Genomic DNA, 21,115 nt, shown 5'->3' with positions numbered 1-21,115 from the left:
GAGATCCAGAAATGCTAATGGCAGAGAAGAGTTATGGCTGACACTAAGGGAAGAATAGGGGGGAGAAGAGGGGGGATAAACAACAGGAAAAAAAATCCTCAAAATGCACTATAATCTGGGCCAATTTGGTATACAGTCAAAGCAGTTCTCATCGTCCAATGGTCCCTGAGGACATCACACCATATTATTTTCATGGTAATGAAATGCATACATAATGATGCTCCTAAGTCATAAAGAAAAGGCTCAATTATCTTCCACACAAAAAAGTCTTTCCAAAATGATTTAAATAAAAAAGAAAAAGTTTGGTGATTAAAGAACAGGCCCTCATTTATCCAAAATAATTTCCTTTAAATTTCAGATAGCTGAAGTTTTCTTGTACATGTACTATATTCATATGTATAAATTATGAACAACTTTATAGCCTTAAAAGTGTCTGGTTACTGATGAGATCTTACCCTGATAAGATGATTCCTGATTTAGAAGCTTGAATTTCAAGAGTTACGATGCAGCACATAAAATGTTATTATAAATTGCAACTCACTGCTACCCTTAGTACTGTCCCAGTTTGAGGGATGTTTTATCTCCTTCATACTAAATCATCTAAATGTAAATAGTTTAAATTTTGGCAACTTTTGTTCTCTCTCCTCCACCTCAAGCTTTAAAATGTATGCCTTCATTAGAATGCTTTCTTCCTCCATGCCAGCAAATAATTAATTATTCTTCATAAATAAGTAAAATATCTCTTTATAGCTAGGTCATTCATTGCTCAATAGAAATATAAATTGCAAGCTTCTCTCTTTGTCCTCACAAACAAATAAATCCAGGAAAAACAGACTCTGCATAACCTTTTCCATAAAATTCTACTCCCTGACCCTTCAAATTGAATGTTAAGTGACTATCAATTTATTTGTCTGCTTCAGAGAAGGTCTGTAGAATATGAGATGTCTAATAACGAAAAGTGCATCTATGAAGACAAAAAAGTGGTTCATAGTCTTATTTTTAAGTCTTATTACTTTCAGGTATTTAACATACAGTGAAAGGAATTATCCTTCCAAGTAATTAAATCACAAAATGGAGGAATTTTGAACCTAAATAGAATGTACTAAACTATAATTAGGTCATTAAAATAGCCACCCCTGTGTGCATCTTATATGCCTATCATTATACCTGCTGCTTGACATCATCTCATTTAATCCTTATAACATCTATGTAAAAGTGACTTGCCCAGGGTCACACAGGAGGCATACTAAAATGAATCTGATGATCATTAACTCAGAGAATTAACAAATGATTTTAAAAACCAACAAATTTAAAAGAGTGGGAGTAAAGTTAGCATATCCATGCCGTTTGTATTTATTCAATTAAACATTTATATTGCCAAATACATGCCAAAGTAGTTACAAGGAATGAGACATGATTGCTCACTGTCATCTAACAGCATCACAAGCTAATGTAAAGCTTACTATGTTCCAGGCTTCCTTTTAAGTGTCTGTCTGACTCTTTCACTCTCTCTCTCTCACACAAACACACACTCACACACATTGCCTCATACTAATCTTCAAAACAAGTGTAGGCAAAAGGCTTACTAATATTATTCCCTGTTTAGAACTATCCAATGGCTTCCCAAAATGCTTAGATTAGAATCCATCTCTCACAATGTCCTAGAAGGTCTGTAGGACCATGTCCCTGCCTGCCTGAAACTCTCCATTTTATACACCCAAGCTCCACTGGTTTTCTTTATTCAGATGTCTGTTCCTATAAGATGCCAAGTTACTTCCCATCTTAATTTTGTGTTTACTTCCTCTGGACTGTTTTGTTTACAGACTTGATGTGGCTGGCTGCTTCTGATCACCCAGGTCTCAACCCAATGCCAACCCAGGGCAGCCTTCCTTGGGCACCCAAACAAAAGTAGCACACCTGCCCCTACCAGGTTATCTCTATAACATCATCCTGCTTCATTTCTTCATAGTAATTTACTACTATCCCATGTCGTTAGTGCATTTGCTTGTTGACTGCCTGCTCCCTTTGCCCTACTCCAGAATAAAAGCTTAGTGAACACGTCTTGTCACATAGCACATGCCAGCAGTATCCATGGCATGTGTCCAATTCTTAAGGCAAATAGCACTCATACATGAGCTATCAGCTTAGGGAGTTTTGAAGGCACTCTTTGAGAGATAAGGAGTATGTAAATAAAGAATAAAATTAATGCCAAGAAGACAGTGGAAAAAATCCTTACATGTTTGGGAACTAAATAACATACTACTAAAAAAGTCTACTGAGTTAATAAAAATCAGAAAAGATATTTTAAAAGGTTTGAGTGGAATAATGCTGAAAACATTCATACCAAAATTTGTGGGACATAGCTAAAGCAGTACTTAGAGGTAAACATATACCTTTAAATGCAGATGTCAGGAAGCTTGAAAGCTAAAAATAAGAAAAAATCTAGGAAAAGCACAAGTGAGAAGACCCAAAGCAACAAAGGAAGCAAATAAAGTTACCATTATTTTATAAGCATAAATAGAGAAAAATAGGGAAGACTAATAAATGAAAATGTATTTTTAAAGAATAAGATAAACAAGAATATGCAGCTACATATACAGAGCCTACATAAGAAAGTGTAGAAATAAAGAGAAAAGATACACATTATCCAAAAAATTGCCCAGCAATAGTGATGGTCATAAAAGAAGATCTAAAGATGAGAAGAACCTTGTCCACTTTTTTGTAGACCTCTGCTCAGGTAATTTTATCCCAAGCATTTTTCATCATTGTATGATAGTTCAGCATCACTTGTAACAATCAGGATATTTCTTTCCATGAAATTTAAAGTGAACTTTTCATGTCCCATTGAACATTTTTACGTAAATGTTTCATGATGATTAAACTATATAAAATAATATCCATCATGATCTTTTCTAGGGACAAAAGAACTCTAGAGCATTTTGAAAGCATGAAATAACCAAGAACAAACTAGAAAAACCTACTATAATACCAGAGATGGTTTTCTCAAGTGGTTAGAGACACAAAACCAAAATAACTGGCAGGGGAAAAAAAAAGAAAAAGAAAACCAAGTACTAGGGAAGCCTTAATTACACCAACAAAACACTGGGTGGTATCCTTTTGAAATGCACCAATTATTTTGCCTTTATCTCCCACTATTCCTCTTCCGGAATGCTCCCTGTCCGGCCAACAATGGTAACTTGCTGTATTAAGGAGTTCATACACATGGTTTTTGATGCTTCCATTTCTTTTACCCACCTGGTTTTTTCTGCCTGTGTCTACTTGTTTAAATTTTACCCTATAAAAAAACTTCTCCTTATTTTCTAGTTAGAAATGCCTCTTGTTCATGGACTCAGCCTGCTTGTGCCTCTGCTGTGGCATTTACGATACAACAGCGTGTCTTTCCTTGCCTGTTTTCTGAATACTGTATACCACCTTCGGCAAAGGAATGGGCCACTCTGTGTGTCCCTTTGTTTTCTCCACAGCATCTAACCCAGCATCTGGCTTTGTACCAAGCCAGGAGTTTAAGTGACATAATCTTCGAGCCTCCTATATAACATGGGGGCCTAAAAACAATCACAGCTCCTGGTGTTATTTTGAGAATTAAATTGCATCATGTACATCCAATTCTTTACACAGTGTCTAGTGTTATATGGTAAAGCTCTTAATATGACACGCATTCAAGAAATGATGAATGAAATAACATCCTAACTTTGGATAAAGAAAGGTACAGAAGGCTTTCAAATATTTTGATAATTAAATATGCAAAAACTGGCCATTAGCAAGCTATATCCATATTAACATTTTGTCAAATTGCAACAATCCTAAAACACCATCAATTTTTAAATATGTCATCATTTTACTTTCTACTCTCCTGGAAAAAAAAAAAGGAAAAACCATCATACTAAATATATACATCAATTACAAGACTCATTTTCAATTTCAGAGACATTTCAAATTGCGGAAATGCAGCAATTTTCATGCCGAATTCCTCTCTTATTCTCTAACACTCATCAGGCCTTTGCACACACATCCCATCATTCTGGCGATAACAGGCAGCATCCACCACCACCTTGACATTCACACCCACTACCCACATTTCTTTATAGGCTCAGCTTCTCTGTAAAGCTCTGGTCCCTGCATCATCTGTTCTCAACCACTGGACTGAAAATGAACTCTCCACGGTGGTTCCAGGGAACAGGCTTTCCATTGTCTACCGTGCACCCCTCCTCTTCATTTTCTTATCCAGTTCTGTGGCTTTGGAAAGTTTTGAACACCTCTTTGAAAATTGCACTGTTACTGTGTTGTTACTAATGTTAACAGCTTAAATTTTCATATAGTGTTCTATAATTTGTAAAATGTTTTCCCTTATAATAATCCACTTAATTTTTACATACACACAAACACAAACTCTCATGAGGTAAAAATAGGCATATATTTATTCCCATTTCTCAATGAAGAGATGGCAACAAAAGATCTCCTGATTTGCCAAATCTTATAGAGTTGAGGTATAAAGACATCCAGGTATTCTGAGTCCACATACAGAACTCGTTGTTTTCAAGTTCACATCCACCCCTGAACTTGATACCTCGGATTCTCTCCCCTATTCTCTTCAGCATTTATGGTTTCCTTTGCTGACTTCCACTTCCCTTCTGAGCCCTAATTGTTAATGCTCATAATATTTTGCCTCCCTGCTTTTTCCCTTTGCAATCATCATAGTTTCCAGCTTCAAACAGAACCTCTAGAAAAGCCCTGATCTCTAGCTGGCATGGCAGTCCCTCAATTCCCACTCTATCTGGAGATTGCCATTCATGCATACTGTCACCACATTAAATTAATGAAATGTACTCATTCATCAAAAAAAGCAAGTTCAAAAAAAAAAAAAAACAGAGGAAAGACCATCTTATTTTCTAACCACAGTAAGAGAACAGAAGGCTCCATTCTATTCTTGAATATCTAAGGAAACTCTTGTCTCTTCTTGAGTAAATACTTTAATGGATACCAATATAACTACACTTGTGAGGTGGGAGTCTATAATAAAAAAAAAAACTTTTTAAATCTTTGAAAGAGGTAATATTTTGCCATCAAATGAGTTCCTCAAACCCTTCTAGCTGATCAGATGTGCACACCTTACCTAGCCACTATCCAAGTACCAATACTGTCAAAGAGACAGACAAAATATATTTTTGAAGATTTATTTATTTATTTATTTATTTATTTATTTATTTATTTGAGGAGAGAGCATGAGTAGGGGGAGGGGCAGAGGGATAGAGAGAAAAGTGCAAACAGGCTCCCCACTCAGTGCAGAGCCCAATAAGGGGGCTTGATCCCAAGATCCTGAGATCATAACCTGAGCAGAAACTGAGAGTCAGCAGCTTAACCAACTGAGCCACCCAGATGCCCCAGGAGGCAAAATATTTCACCACAGATGCTGGCTGCACACATTGGTTATAACCATCCAGAGAGTAGCAGGTAAATACTATCCCTTTCCTAGCTAACATATCCAACTCAACACCATGCCCAAAAGACTCTGAACTTCAGAACTAAGAAAACATTAACAGTCTGAAGAGTTACAACCATGGCTGTGGGAATCATGGAAACTTGACATTTTATAATTTTCTTCAAGACTCTTATACCAAGAATCTGTACTGTTCAAAACCACTATTCCAAATATGATGGTAGCAAACATACACATACAAATATTCAGAAGTTCTCAAAACTCTAGGAAGCATCAAGGAAGGATACCCAAAAAAGCCACATATACTACACTACAAAACTTATAATTGGCATTATCTAGCTGTAGTTCAACACTGTGTTACAGCCATAATTAAATTACTAGCAAAAATCAGGAAATAAGAAACTCTATCATTTCATTAAGGTCTCTATCTCTATGAAATCTTAGAGCATAAAACAAATTCTTAATGACAATACAATCCCTGTAGATGATCAGAAGATTTTCACAGTAATAAAACAGGTTGGCTGGCAAAACATCCCATGTTTGGTTCATCATATGATACTACTTAGGGTACATAATCTTGAAAGGGCAATCCGATAATCACACTAGAAGCAATTTTGTACGATACTAGTGCTGAAAAGTCAATTTAACTTTCCAGCTTTATAAGACTTTGTTATTGCTATTGTTAATTATTTCTCATTTAATGGGAAATTGGCAACAAGGTCCCCAACTGTCATTTTAAATCTGCAGTAATATCATGTGAAGCTTTTCGTCCTTATTCCCAAGTCCTGGATTATCAGAGTTAAATGGCAGATCCGGCGTTACGAAAGCTCAGGGGCAGGCACTGTTACACAAATTGCCAATTCAATTAACAGTGTGCAAATGCTCCACTGGCAGACTGCAGGAAGGACAGCCATTTTGGCAAGTGTCATTCCTAATTTATCAAACTGTCAAACCTTCCACTCAGGTGCCTGCGGTCACTGTCTGCTTCTTAATGCTACGTTGTAAAAGCTGCAGGAACCATTCTTGTAGCTTGACAAGGCACAATACTCAAAACTGATTTTAAAATCAAATGTACAGTTGTCTTAATTATTCTCAGTATAAATGATGTTTTAATTACAAAAACAGAGTGGGAATATTAAATCAGGATTGAATACTAGGTTTACATAGAAAGGAGAGAACTTGTTACCTGCCTGCCTTTAGAAGTAGCAGAATAATTTATACTGGAATAATTTATTAAGCCACAGCTTTTTAAAGTTTTACTAAATAACTGCATAAGCCTTTTGTCTCCCCGATTTATACAGCATCGATTCTTAATGTGAACTGAGTGGTCAACTTTTCTCCCCATGGTTGTTCCTATGCTTTCGAAATGATAGTGAAGAGTGATACAGCCAGTGATGCTTGCAATCCTAAGAGGCCTTTGCCCCCACTTCCTCTCCTCTGATCTTAAGTGCCCACATTTACATAAGTCCTCATATATTAATGCCCCACTGAAACTCACTAAGGAGCAAAACATACTAAGTATTACCATCTTCCATGCGTTTGTCAGTTTCACAACTATTTACTCAACAAGGCATTTTGCTGACACAAGAGGGGAAAACTTGTTTGGGATTGATCTGAGTCTTTCAGCAAAGATTTCCCTCTGCTACTTGTTTGACATTCTTTATATGGAACAACAAATCACCTTTCCCAATATGGAGGAAAGGAGTTATTTTCATTACGAACTTATTTGTTTCTTCTTTTCTCCGAAAATATCAATGAATACTCTGCAAAACTGGAAGAGGAGGCACCAAGGGTGTGAATGGAATAGGTAGATAAATGAGACACTAGTTCCTAGGTCATTAGGCTGTTTAAAAAGACAGATCCAGGAGAGATCTTCAGGTTAACAGCCTTGGAGAGCCTGCTGCATTATGAAAGCATTCCATCAACAAGTAATTATTAAGCAGCTCTCTGTGCCAGGTGCTATTATAAGCCAGGCAAACACAGATGATTCAGACATGGCCCTTGTCTTTGAGAAGCTAAATTTTAGTAAAGAGAAGTGATAGTATCCAATAGAAAGTAAGCAACACTCTGATTTGTAGGCAGAGCTTCTAGTTCAAGTTACGTCAGAAAAACTACTACGATTTTTATCAAATGGGTCATATATATAAATAGGCAGAAAGTACCTTTATGTCCATGGTCAGAACAGAACGCTGCCTGGGGATGTCCTACTCAAAAATATCTCTTGTACAACTTGAAATTTCACCACTACCCAGTCATTCCAGGTTTATGTTTTTCACTTTCACCTATCATAGGAACTTTCAGTTTGGGATTAGATAAACACAGGCGGAGAGCACAGGCCTATGGGAATAAGAATAAAAGGCTAAGTGTTTAGCCAAAGGGCAAAGATAAGAAAGCCATAATGACAAACAGCCTTCTTTAAGGCTATATACATATACACACAGCATAGTCATCCACACAGTTATACGATACTGTTAACAGGGACATACTTGCTCCTCGAGAACACAAAAGACAGACTGAATTCCAAGCAAATAACTTGGCAGCATGTTTATAGATTAAAAAAATAAAGCCAACCATTATGGATCCATTACCATGACTGCATCAACTTCAGCAGATGCATTTAACCAGAGGGCAATGATGTTGCTTATGGGAGCCAGAAACATTTCAGACCATCAGATCCCATAGGCATTGTAGTTCATCAAACAGCATCTTGATATTATCACTCCAGTAATTTTCATTATTCTTGGTCATTTAATCAATATACCTTTTGCCAAGTGTCTACCATGACCATGGCACTATATTTAGGAGCCCTATCCAAGCACAAAGTCCTTATGCTCAGAAGTCTTGTATTTTCTACAGCTCAGCAAAGCAGCCCCATCTCTGCCAACACGAGGCTTCTTTCTCTCTCATAAAACCCAACTGGCTCATTCTCCACTCTCATAGGTTTGTCAGCCACCTATTGAACACCTGCTCCCTCTTACCTGTATAAAACCTATTTTTCAAGGTATACTTATATAATCTTTGATTGTGAGATTGGTAGCCATGCTGAGTTTTACTGGGGTCTTGGACATTTCAGTTATCAGACAGTACTATCAATATACTGACTCATGTATAACATATCCACCTAAAGAAATAATAGAATAATAATAGTAATAGGGATTAATATGAAGGACTTACTATCATTGAGCACCTTCTTTTTGCTTGGCTGTCTTTCAATAGTTTTATACACTGGGTGGCTCATTCAGTTGGGCATCTGGCTCTTGATTTTGGCTCATGATTTTGGCATTGTAGAGTCGAGCCCCCTGTTGGGCTCCATGCTCAGCAGGGAGTCTGCTTGAGGTTCTCTCTGAGAAGCTCTGCCCCTCCCCCACAGTACTCACATGCACACTCTCTCAAATAGACAAATAATCTTTCTAAAAAAGAGTTTTACATGTATTAATTCATCACCATACACATAGAGGTTGGGACAATCATCTCCATTTGACACCTGAGAACCTGAGGCAGAAAACTGCCAAGTCATCTGTTCAAGGTCACCCAGCTAGGAACTGTTGAAGCTAAGAGTCAAACCTAGGTGGTATGGCTTCAAAAACCATGATCTCTTTCTGCTGTGCTATTATACCTATGGATATAAATTATATTAACCCTCAAATTTCCTCAAGGAGAGTATAAAGACCACATTGTTCTACTCTTATTCATAATGAGCCCAAAGAACCTGAATAAAGGCATGCCTCATCCAGGTTGCCTCGGGAGTTGCTAAAAAAGCCAACAAACTCAGAACACTCTACTTCCCATTATTTCCCAGCCCACACCATCTCTTGAGGATACATTCCATCCTGTTTTGAATTCCATCCTATTGGTCAACTCTAGAGTATCTACCAATCTCCACAATCTTGCCTTGAAGTTATTTTGAACTAATTAAGCAGGATGGGCTCTAATCACTGGTTGATATTCCTTGCTATCTATTATTTACTTTTATTCCCCCATGAAGCCTGATGTCTAGTAGGAAGTCTTTTATACTAAAATTTAATTACCTCTTCCACCCTAGGGGAGGTGTGCAAAACCCTGATAACAAAATAAATACACGAAGGTTAAAGAAATTCATCTTAGTGTGGTGCTTCGCATCACTCTGAGAGGTGACATTCTCTGCAGTTTGCAGGGACAAGGAAAACATTTGGCATGGAGGCACCAGCTGGAGAAGCTAGAGGACATTCTAGCCTTTCTTGATTCAATCTTCCACGCTGTGGTCTCCTTATCCTATTGGAAGTTTGTTTCCGACCACCTATCTCACCACTGATCAACCAATTAACAAAACACTAATCAATCAACAAAGAATATGCTTTGTTTTCCAAGAAGAAATGAGATTAGTTTCCCCAATTATATATGGAAATCAGTCTCACTAGATGACATCTGCCTTATGCATGTATTCAACGTGTAGTCTACATGTTTCCCTCCATCATGTGAAGTGCCTCGGGTGACACGGATGTAGACATCACAGTTTCTGTTCTCACCTAGCTTGCCATTTGTCTGGGGAGCCAAATCCTATCTGCATCCACATTCTCCTTTTTGCCTTCAATGGCATTTTCTCTGAGGAGATACTCTTACTTGAACGAGCAAGGACTGCCCAGCTAGTCTGTATTTGTCTCTTTGATATCCTGTTACCAAAGCAGTCTTCCTAACAACAACCCTGACCCCTATCCCAGAGGAAAACTTCTAAATTTCCTCACTGATCATTGAAGTGTACCCTATCTAGGTAGTCATTCCAAGTCAAAATGCCCAGGTGTATGTCTGACTCTTTCCTTACGCATGCCATGCTCCAGCCATATTGGACAGCTCTCCTACCCAAGCACACAGTTGGCCTTTTTTCCTCCCCAAATGCTATTCACACTGCTCCCTTTCCCAAAGTGCTCTTCTGCCCCTCAACATTCTACCCTTCTTTTAATGGCTGCTGCAACCCCACCTCCTCTGCAAAGTCCTTCTTGACTGATAAGCCAAAGTTGGAAGCAATCTCTCTTTTCCTTAAACTCCATCACGCTCTAGTTCTACTTCGCATGAGGCATTGGTCATGTTCTGGTTTTGATTCATTGTCAGGAAACATTCACTAAATGCCTATGATGAGGTATGCACTCAAGATACAAAAATGAAAAAAACATTCACAGAAGGTTCCTAATTTACCAGGAGAAGCAGACATGTATACATGTATACAACTAACAAGTAAATGTGACAAATGCTCTATGTGGTTTCTCAACCTTGGCACTATTGACATTTTGGGATAATTCCCTGTTGTGTATGTGTGTGGAGGAGGGCTGGGGGGTAGTGGGGATCCTGTGTATAATAGGATGTTTAACAGCATCCCTGGCCTCTACCTATTAGCCAGCTGTGACAACCCAAAATGCCTTCAGACGTTGCTATATGTCTCTTGGGGGCCAAATTGCTTCTAGCTGAAAACGACTATATTACAGGGTTTTACACTGTGTGCTGGAGATGCACAGGAAGGCAGGCCTGGGAGAGGTATGCTTTGCAAAGAGGTAACACAGCTGGATGCTGAGAGGTGAACCCCATCTGAGCATGAGGGTGGTACGGGGCATATGCAGGCCTTAGTCAAGGCATGGAAATGAGACACTGAATGATATTCCCAGGGATCTCAGAGTGGAGGCTGCATATTAATGATATAGAACAGAAAAGAGGCAGGGCTTCATCTTATAATGCATTCCCTCTGTACTATCTGATCTGTATGGCTGTACCACTCGAAAGAACTCGGAAATTGATGAGGCTTATTTTCTTTTATTTTCCACGTGAAGCACCAAGTTAAAGAGGGAAGCATGAAGCTGACATAGGGTTGAATTCCTCCACTTTGTACACTCTGGGTCAGCAGGTTCTTACTCCTATGGAGCCTCAGCGTGTGACAATACTGCCTTCATTTTAAGGCTAAATAGTATTCCCTTGTATATACATACCGCATTTTGTTGCTCCATTCATCTGTCAACAGACACGTGGGGGGCTTTCACCTTTTGGCTATTGTGAATAATGCTCCTGTGAACATGAGTGTATAAATATCTCTTTGAGACCCTGCTTTCAATTCTTTCATTTATATACTCAGAAGTGGTATTGCTGGCTCATATGCTAAGACCTATTACTCCTGAATATTTCAAAATGTGTGACTGAAGAGTGAGGGTATTCTGTTGTGTAAGTTTTTTTCTTTTATTGGTTAAAGTTGCAAATTACACTACGTGTTAGCTGGCACCCCGAATATGCATTCTAGCCCTTCCATTCGCTGGTGATATGACTTTAAAAAACCTGTTTAGCCTTGTTAAATCTATGAAATGGGAGAATAAGGGTGCCTACCTTATAGAGACAGATGTGTTCTAAGCAAGTAGCACAGCAAAAGCACTCAACACAGGGCCTACCTAAGAGAGGGTGCATGTTCTCAGAACATGGAAGCTGCTGTGATGAGCTAGTTCTGCCATAGGGCAAACTGGTGTTGTTTTATCATTATAGCACCAAATAGGCATTTACTATGCTCCTCACTCATCATTTTTAGATCTTGTTAAAAGGGAAAGCTAGGGTCTTTAGTATCATTTTTTCCCCCAATATAACTTTGTTGTGCTTAAATCCTCCAGCAAGAGGAACATCATCCTCTTTCCCCTACCCTTTACTCCTCAATAGTAGCTGAAATCCAGTCAAACTTGAAGGAGGATGCTTTTACAGAATTTTAGAAAGAACTTTAGAAGGAAGCGATCTGATCGAACTTCCTTGTCTACTTATTTCCTCGACTTTGCTTGAATAACCACATCACAGCTCAGTCCTTTCCTGTTCTGAGGTCTTGCTATGACGGCTCTTTCTCAGACTAAGTCAATACCTCCCCTCCTGGCTCACTCCTGTGGGGACTGAGGAGGGGACTCTGGTTTTAGATTAGAGAGCAAGCAATTGACCTCTAACATCCCTTCCAGCTCTCAGAGTACACGACATGCTTTCTTTCTGCTAAAGCATGCACAAGAGAGCCCGCAACTTTTTTCTAGTGATAGTTCAAGATTAGATGTGTCTCTCTTCATGACATTTAACAGCCCAGATGAGAAACAATGCAACAAGGGCTTGTCTGATGTGAAATGGATTGAATTTACTTTATTAGTTAACACTGCAGCTATATAGCTGTGCAAAGTAATCGAAATTCCCATTTCCAAATGGGAAATTCTTCAGGACTTAAAAGTAGTATCACAAGAGTTGTCATATGAGTTCATGATTCTGCAGGGCTGGAGCCTCTCTGAGTCTGCAGGATGTCACAAAACCACGCTAGCCCTTATGTGATCTGCTTTGCACAAACTCGGGTAACACTAGAGATAGAAATCCATCTACTATAGATCAATACATTTTCCACTTGCAGGGTGATATATATTTTAGAATTGAACTCAATATATAAACCTGTGCATGAAAAAAAATCTATTGACTTCATTCATTTCAAACCTCTTATGCAAACTTTGAATTGCTGAGCTAAGATGGGAGGCACAATTTTGCAATTAAAGTAACATATATTAGCAGAAATGCTCAGTGAGCTCCTTTCTTGTAGATGATTCTGGGAATCACTAATTCTACTTAAAAGACTAGAGAAAAATTTAAGCTTTAATGTATAAAAGACCATTTCTCACATGAATGTGCTCTTCAAAACTACAAAATAAAGTCACAATTTTAACTTATCTATGATACCGGTGATCCACATTGAGGTTATTAAGTGAATAAACCAAGGACTATCAGCAACTGGGATCTTTAGCCAGGTCTGTCTGGCACCAAAACAGCTCTAGGTCATAACCGGGGATCTTGAATCTGATAAATCCCATGTACAACTTTCACTTCCAGAATTCTCAACAAGATTCAAAGTGCAAGTCTCTCTGGTTACTCTCTGGTTACAAGATTCAAAGTGCAAGTCTCTCTGGTTACTCTCACTGTCCCCACCCCACCTCACCTGTCACTGGCTTTTCCCAGTAACATGTATTCTACTATATATAAACTCCATCCTCAAACTTCTCTTGGAATATATATCTTACTACTTGCTCTAACTGAAGCCTGGCTCTTCCAGGCTCCCCTGCAAAACTCTGCTTTCCTTAAAATTTTTGTCAAAGGAAGCTACTTATCTCTCTTGCTACTCCCTTCCCAACAACAGCAACAACACACATACACACACACAAACAAGTGCATGTACACAACTGCTTAGAAATAAAGGTAGCTTAGCATTCCACCACTGTCAGACCATAATTCCTCTGTTTTCATGCAAAAATTCCTCACTTAAAACATACAAGCCTAATTTTATTTTTACTGTCTCACCTACTCACCATCTAACATTCCCCACAACTTGTCAATGACTCCATCCTCAACTTTGGTACATAGACAATGCAATCAGGACCTACATAATTCTCAAGAACTAGTTCATATCGGGGGATCCCTGGGTGGCTTGGCAGTTTAGTGCCTGCCTTCAGCCTAGGGTGTGATCCTGGAGTCCTGGAACCAAGTCCCGCATCAGGCTCCCTGCATGGAGCCTACTTCTCCTCTGCCTGTGTCTCTGCCTCTCTCTCTCTCTCTCTCATGAATAAATAAATCAAATCTTAAAAAAAAAGCTATTTCATATCAACTCTTGGAATAAAATTGTAACTAGTAAACAAAGATTCTTCATGTATATTTTCATATTTCTTAAATTGACTTAATTCTCATAAATTCCGGGTGGGTAATTGTTTCTTGGCTCCTCAAGAAAAGCCACCAACGTGCTCTTTTATAGCTTTCCTATTCCTTTCCTGTCTGCCAATAATTCCAATTTTTTCCTCCATGAAGTATCCCAATTTTAACCTACTATGCACTCTTATATCTCTCCATATCCTTTTATTTTTATTTTTTTAAGATTATTTTTAAAAATATTTTATTATTCATTCACAAGAGACACACAGAGAGAGGCAGAGACACGGGCAGAGGGAGAAGCAGGCTCCATGCCGGGAGCCCGACGTGGGACTCGATCCCAGGACTCCAGGACTACGCCCTGGGCCAAAGGCAGGCGCTAAACCACTGACCCACCCAGGGATCCCCTCCATATCCCTTTAGTATTTACATATGTTTTTTGTCATGTTATCTTACCATTTTACACTGTCGATTTGTTATTTAGCCCTTTCACTAAGTATTGTTCTCTGCTAACAGGTTATCAAGCTGATAAAGGCATGGATTGTGGTTTCTATTTTTAATTAGTCTTCAACAAATATTTACCAACAAAAGCCATATGATTAAAATTAATGCACTGAGATTTTTGTTGTTTTTAAGAAGGCCTCCTTTTGCCACAAATTCTTGAGTTTATGAGCAAACCAGGACAAATTTTGCTAAAAATTAAACAGTAAAGTTTCCTTGTCATTTAAATTGTGTTAGCACTGGAGGTCCAGGTATTACAAGAATCCAATATGTTTTGTATCCTGTTGGAGACTTAACTATTCACTATGTATATAAATAATTTTCTATACATGGATGCCATTCTATCACCCAATCAGAGTATGTTTTGTACATGCATTCAGGAGCCAGTAGAAAGGGCTGATTTTAAATAAAAACCAGCACTACTGGGGACGCCTGGGTGGCTCAGTGGTGGAGCATCTGCCGTTGGCTCAGGGTGTGATCCTGTGGTCCCAGGATCCCAGTTCCGCATCAGGCTCCCTGCATGGAGTCTGTTTCTCCCTCTGCCTCTGTCTTTACCTCTCTCTCTTTCTGTATCTCTCATGAATAAAAAATCTTTAAAAAAAACAGCACTACTACCATATATAGGTTCTTACTATGTATCCAATACTTCATATATCTTACCTCTGACTCATCATTTCTTAGAGGAGATAATTAATGGTCAAAGAGTTCAGGTAAGCTGCTCAAGATCACATACTGAGTAAAAATAAATGGGAGCTAATATTTTAACTCTGCTCTGTGTGATTCAAAAAACGTATTTCCACTCTGCCAAAGTAACAGTAATAATTAGAAAATTTTGGAAATCTGTTATTTAAAACCATGGTTTAATATCAATATGGACATACTGTTTATTTGATTTTCACTGACTTTACATTGCATGTTTGGACATATTATTTGAATTTACCTAAGATTTTATCTATTGTCACCTAGGAATCTATAGTCAGACATTTATTTATAAAGTGGCTTACTAGGTTCAGTAAAAAAAAAATGCCATATGTAATATTTTAAAACCCAAGGGGAACAAAAAAAAGCAGGCAACAGTCAAATAACATAAATCAACAACAAGAAAAATGCAGTACTTCAGGCTATATATATTGGAAACACTGCTTCTGCTGACTTAGAGTAGAGTTCAACAAATTATCGGTAATGTTTGAAAGGTAAAGGAGAAACAATGCTAAAAAAAATTGCAAATATGACCTAAAGGAACACTTAAATAGAAGTCTCATACTACAATTATAGAGACTCCTATTTTCCAAAACCAAAAGAGGGCATGACTCCCTGGCATGATATCTTTAGTAACCATTTAGTACTTACTCAAGGAATAATCCCCAAAGTGTAACATGGTGAAGTGATTCAAGTGGAAAGTTCTGATAACTAAAAGTAAGTAATGACAGGGATCACAACGAGTAATTAACATTGCCCCCTTAGCTATAAATACCCACTGAAGTTACAGCAACTGATGGCACGCATATACGCTGAATTTTTCTTGTAACACTATTGTCATTCTATATTCACAGGACCTTATAGATGAGAGCACCTTATAGCAAGGACTTCTGTACTTCAGTAACTAACACTGCCTGGATGAGCAACGGGACAGACATTGCATTTACAAATTCCACCATTGGGAATTGTGCTACAGCGAGGTGCACTGGCAGATGGTATCTAAATACTTATTCTGACTGGTTTTGCTCTTAGAGGATCGCTTTAGATGGCACTGTGATTCAATAAACCACTGGGATACAGCATTAACTCTCAGTGTGTTAGAACTTGAATATCCATTCATATTACAATCAGGGGATTCAAATGATAGATTGTTTCTGGATCAGAGTTTCTCCAGTCAAGAATATTTTTATCTGATGAGAATGACTATTTTGACTTTGAGATATAAAACCCATAGAGATACTAATTCAAATACATTTAATCTGATCTCCATGCATTCCGACACTTCACTGCTACATCCTAGCTATTCTTTATAGGGAAAAACTTATTGTACTGCCAAAAACACCCCCTGCCATCTCGAATGACAAGAGCATTCATGCATTTTCATGAGCTCATTTCAGGACAGGAAAGCAAGTTCCACAATTCCCAATAAACACATTAAGATACTAAAATGTTCTAAATGCATGCTGTAATTAAAGGACCAACCACCACAATCCTATATATAATGACCAATAATAGGAAATAATAAACTCAAATGTCTAGGAGTTAATAAAATTGTGAATGGATTCTCCTATCCCCCAAAAGTTGTGTGTATATGTCTCTAAGATTTTTGTTTTCCATTTGATTGTGTTTCACTTGTCCTCTCCACATCTAACATACTAATTATCCCCCAAACACTCAAGTACAGAATTTTGCTTCAAAGGTTGGAAGATGAATAATCATAACATAAGAAAAATGTTCCAGTCAACCTGTTTCATAATGTGTAATACTTATCAAAAATAATACTAAAGATATGATCAGGTAATCTAAAAGTACAATGATATTTCTATGGTCAAGATCTGTAACCAGTAAAAATGCCAACTCCATGTTAATCCAGTGGAGTTTTAATCCAAATAGTAATTGGAATGCAGCAGTTTAGAAAAAACAAAATATATCACTTGGTTTTTCTAAGCCTACAGGTGTCATTATCTAGCTGAATGTTTCATACACACATATACATACACACACACACAATTGGGATTTTTATCAACCAAGCTGTAAGGAAGTGTGAAGAAAACTGCAAGTCTCATTACAGATGCAACCTGGGGGAAGAACATCTAGAAACCCATCTATGGGCATCTAGAGAGAACTAAGAAAAAGGACCAAGGCTAAACATACAAAATAGAAATGGGAAATAAAAATAATTGCCTAAATTAATAATAAATAATAACTACAGCACTTTTCTTAGAACTGTTCTTTTCTGAAAAGGACTTTGGCTGATTTGTTAACAGCTCAATACTCACCCATAATATCACCCATGATGAAATGCGACCACAGTTCTGACTGCTGTATTTCGACATACCAAATGCATTAGTGGTGCTCTAAGGCAGTCTCTACCTCTAAACCATTCAAAATGAAGTCCCTAGAGCATAATCTTCCTTGTGTTATAGCCCAACCAAATTGCGCAATCTTTCCTAAGACACATCATGCCCTTTTACCCCTCGATGTTTTGGGATGTGTATCCTTCTTTTACCTTTTCCCTGATGAACTCCTATTCATCCTCCAGGATCCACCTCAGATGTTACCTTGTTTGTGAAGTCTTCCCTGTCTCTCTCAGATCAAGTCACACCCTTAGCACTTACCCATGGGTATTAAGAATCATTTGTGTGTCTCCACCACCAGGTTCAATTCCTGGAAAGCAGATATTGATTTTCATTCTTTTTAACGTTCAAATATGTTATGGCTCTATAATAATTGCTGTAAGAGTCAGATGGAGGGAATGGATGCACACATGCATGAATAAAAAGGCCCTTGTATTTTAATCCGCATCCTGGTATTTTGACTTTGATGTTATAATAAGATTTGCTGCTGAACTGTATCTATCAGATGTATGAACTGAATCAGATGATACAAACTTGGTAGTATTAAAAAGATCTATTGCTTCATGGCATCTAGATTCCAATCTGAAGTTGTAGGCAATGTAGATTCAGGGTTGTACCTGGTGTGTACCTAGTACTGGTGCTTTACAAAGAGAAATCATACTTATGACCACTAATATACCAGACTGAACTTCCACATAAAATGTATTCTTTTAATACTTTTTACAAATTTTAATTTATTGATTTGAGAGAGAGAGAGAGAGAGCACAAGTGAGGAGAGTAGCAGATGGGGAAGCAGAGGGACTGAGCAGACTCTGCACTAAGTGCAAAGCCTTACAAGGGGCTCAATCCCAGGATGCTGAGATCATGACCTGAGCCAAAACCCAGTCAACACTTAACCAACTGAGCCTTGGAGGTGCTTCCATAAAATGTGTTCTTTTATAAATAAAGTTTATGAATAGAAACCATAATCAACACACAAACTGAGATGTACATGCTTACTACACTATCTATATGATTTTTAGTAGGTACATGATTTGTATTTCTGATTTTTTCTTTTTTTTCTACCATTATTTCAAAATACCAAGAGCATCTTGTCAAAGAATACCTAAAATAGGGCAATGACAAAAATCCAAAAAGTATACTCAAATGTATTAAGAGAACTCAACAAATACATTCTGAGATATCCCTTACAGCTCAGTAAATTCATCTGTCTCTTGTAGGAAAGAAAGCAAGTGCATCTCAGAGATCCTAAGTCAGTTTTGTGTTAGTGTTCTGCAAAATCATATGCTAGATGATGTAAACCTAAATCGACCCAGCCCTCATCACGGAGTTCAAAACGTGATTTAACTGATTTGTAGACTAGAATTTAATGAAAAAGACAAAGTGCATAGTGATCCTAAGGACACAAGCAGAAGCCCTAAGAAAGTAGGACAAGATACCTATCCTTTCTTATACCCTGGTGGCTCTCTTTGAAGCATTTCTTTGTAGACTGTACATTTCATTCTACTGAATTTCAGTCAACTCCATGGTAGACAACACCATCCGTCTTATTTCATCTTTTTAACAAGGACTTGATGAGGTGACACAGGACTGATTCTTAAAAACACATTACCTGCTATGTGAGGCATTGTGTGACAGGAAGAACTATCTCAGTGACAGGCACCTGACAGCAGATTTGTTGATTTCATGGTCACTTCATTTAAAGTAACAACAGGGTGAAATATGCCATCTGATAATCTGTTTGAATGTTGACTGTGAAAAGCACGGAACATGTCTGCCAGCTCCCACGACTACAGAATCTGTTCTTCAATGTGTGAGGGTCTGTCTTCCTCTTTACTCATTTTTTATCAATTCTCCACCCCCATCCCCTCTTTCTTCACAGGAAATCCCCCAGTAATTTTCTGGAAATACATGATGCAGGGAAATTTGGTGCCAAGGATAAACAGCTCTCCTTCAAGCTACACTTTTTAAGATGCTATGCATTATACAGTTTGAAGCTGATAGCTGAGAGAGAGAGAGAGACCGGGTCCACTTTTTCAGACATCCACAGGCTACCCTCTAAAAAAGTCAGTGAACATCTCTAAATTCCAATTAGGGGTGAGATGTGCACATATGGATATTGCCCCCTTTATTCTCTACATGTGAGCTTGAGAAAATAAGTTCAAGCACCCAAAGGACACATTTCCATATATTTATGACTACATTTCTTTCTTTATTCTTATAGTAGTAAAAACAAAACAAACGGGATCATACCAATGAATCTGAAGGCAATGACTCTCCATGTACTACCTATCCATCACATTCCAGCTGCAGATGTGGGTGCTAAAGACAACCTCCCTCTAGGGCAAGGGATTCTTGTAAAGGAAATAAGACAGTTTCTCCCAGCTCCATAGTTAGCTGAGCAGTAGCTTTTTAACATGCCAGAGGAAGGCAGACTCATAGAAAATAATCATCACCATGTTGATCATAGTAATTGGTTCTTATAAAGCATCTTGCAGTCCATTTTAAAAAATAAGCAATAAATAAGAATCTTCTTAAGGAAATCAGTGGTTAGACTTGCAAGAAGAGACACTCCTTTAAAGTGGAACACACAGAGAAAAATCATACTCTAGGTACAGCCCGCCTATTTGAAGAAAAGGGTTAATTTCAGGCTGCTCAACAAAAATACTGCAACCTTCTTAGGTATTTAGAAATTACCTATACCAACTGTCTCTTATCCTAATTGCTTGGAATCACACACTTACCACACCTCAGCAGAGCTGCACAGCACACATGCGAGAGTCTCTTGGACATCAACATGCTTGTGGCTTTTTAAACAGCATTAAATATGAACCAGAAACAGCCCAGTTAAAATTTACACTTTCTTTGAAAGATTTTTTGACATATTCAATGCTTGTGAAAGCTGAGGGGCTGACGGCCCTAGTCAAATACAGTTGAGTGAGCAGACTGCAAGACTCCCCACCCTCCACCTCCAGGGCAGGTGAACCGTGACATGGAGGGACAAACCTCTCCTGCCTCTCTGTTCCTTTTTCAGAAAATATAAAAAAGAGAAAGGGGAAAAAAAAACTTCCTTCAAACTATTGTTTGATGATTTCTTTGTTTAAATAAACATCTCAATACAAGTAGGCTCCAGTTGCTATTGGCTACTCCATGGCTTAATCTAAATCTCTTCTAGTGGAGTCAGTTAATTTCCCACCAAACGTCTCCCCAGTGTGATAGCTGGCTCATCGAAGTTTGTTGTTGTTTTTTTTTCCCCCTTTCAGTATGTTTTCCTTTATAATCTTTAATGATCCATCTAAAAAACCACTTTACAGTTAGTAGTGTTTACCAAGGACGTGAAGAAAAATGCCAGCTATCCATAGATGAACACTTTGTCAGAATGTTAACCTGAAGAGTATAACTCAAGTACTTTTCATACATCTATTTGGTGCATCTATTTCTCAACTCTTTC

The 21,115-nt window shown here is 38.0% G+C and overlaps 1 protein-coding gene and 1 long non-coding RNA gene across 9 annotated transcripts in view; one reads left to right on the top strand and one right to left on the bottom strand.

Moving 5' to 3' along the window:
• The window catches only part of LOC144320047 (uncharacterized), a 40,593-nt gene extending 23,717 nt beyond the window's left edge, over window positions 1-16,876 (top strand). For both annotated transcript variants that reach the window (XR_013385635.1, XR_013385636.1), the window contains one exon: window positions 16,162-16,876. This is a non-coding gene — a long non-coding RNA (uncharacterized LOC144320047). The remainder of the gene's footprint in view (window positions 1-16,161) is intronic.
• NPAS3 (neuronal PAS domain protein 3) overlaps window positions 1-21,115 on the bottom strand; it is an 839,196-nt gene that overhangs the window by 471,382 nt on the left and 346,699 nt on the right. The gene's annotated exons all lie outside the window — the stretch shown is intronic.

Source organism: Canis aureus, chromosome 9 (genome assembly GCF_053574225.1).
Source record: "Canis aureus isolate CA01 chromosome 9, VMU_Caureus_v.1.0, whole genome shotgun sequence".
Classification (NCBI taxonomy): domain Eukaryota; kingdom Metazoa; phylum Chordata; class Mammalia; order Carnivora; family Canidae; genus Canis; species Canis aureus.
The sequence above is the reverse complement of the archived record's forward strand: the minus strand, read 5'-3'. Positions and strand labels throughout refer to the sequence as shown.